The following is an 869-nucleotide window of genomic DNA, read 5'->3' as shown; positions in this document are numbered from 1 at the left end:
TGCCGCCAAGCGGGGCTGGGGACCGAGCGCCGCGGGGAAAAAAAAAAAAAAAAAGAAAAAAAAAAGAGAAAGGAGTAGAAGCGGGTAAAATAAAGTTATTCCTCCGCAGGAAGAGCGCGGCTGCCAGAAGCCGCAGCGGGGTCCTCCGCTGTCGCCTCTAGGCAGCGGGTGCTGCCGGCGGCTGCCAGGCGTTCTCCCCGGCTCGAGTACCGGCGGCGCCGCTGCCGCTCCTCAGCCCCTGCTGGTGCTGCCGTCGCCGGCGGGAGTTTCGCCGTAAGTAACACATCGCGCACCGAGTGCCCCAACTAAAGAGCAAAACAACACGTGACCACCGCCTCACCGAGACGCTCACACACCGAGACGGGGCGGAGCGCACCGCAGCCGGCACCGCCCGGCATTGGCCCCCACGCCGTGTAAAGGACGGCCCTGACCACCAATGGGGCGGCGGGGCGGGCCCTCGGGTGCGAAGCGACGCGAAACCATTGGTCAACGGGAGCCTCGCCCCCCGCCCCCTTCCCGCCTCACAGCGGCGGACGCCCTCCCGCCCGCAGGTTCCAGCCTCTCTCAGGCGCCGCGGCACCGCCTTCTCCGGTTCCCCCTTCCTTTGCCGCCGGTTTCCGCGCAGAGAGCCCCAAGCGTGCCGCGGGCGTGGCGGGGAGTGCCGGTTCACCCGGGTGCTGTCCCTCGCCATCCATCGTAGCCCCGGCGGGCGGAACACGGGCTGGCACCGTGGCGGCCATCAGGTGCTGTCGCCCCCAGAGCGGAGCTTCCGGCCCGCGTGTGCGGCCAGCTCCCCTCCGCACACCCACACACACGCGTGTGTGCGTCAGCCCTCCTCGCACACACACGCAAAGCGGTTCTTCCGTACG

Source organism: Pezoporus wallicus, unplaced genomic scaffold (assembly GCF_028554395.1).
Source record: "Pezoporus wallicus isolate ANWC-B61680 ecotype Strahan unplaced genomic scaffold, APGP_CSIRO_Pwel_v1 contig_1851, whole genome shotgun sequence".
Taxonomy (NCBI): Eukaryota; Metazoa; Chordata; class Aves; order Psittaciformes; family Psittacidae; genus Pezoporus; species Pezoporus wallicus.
The sequence above is the reverse complement of the archived record's forward strand: the minus strand, read 5'-3'. Positions refer to the sequence as shown.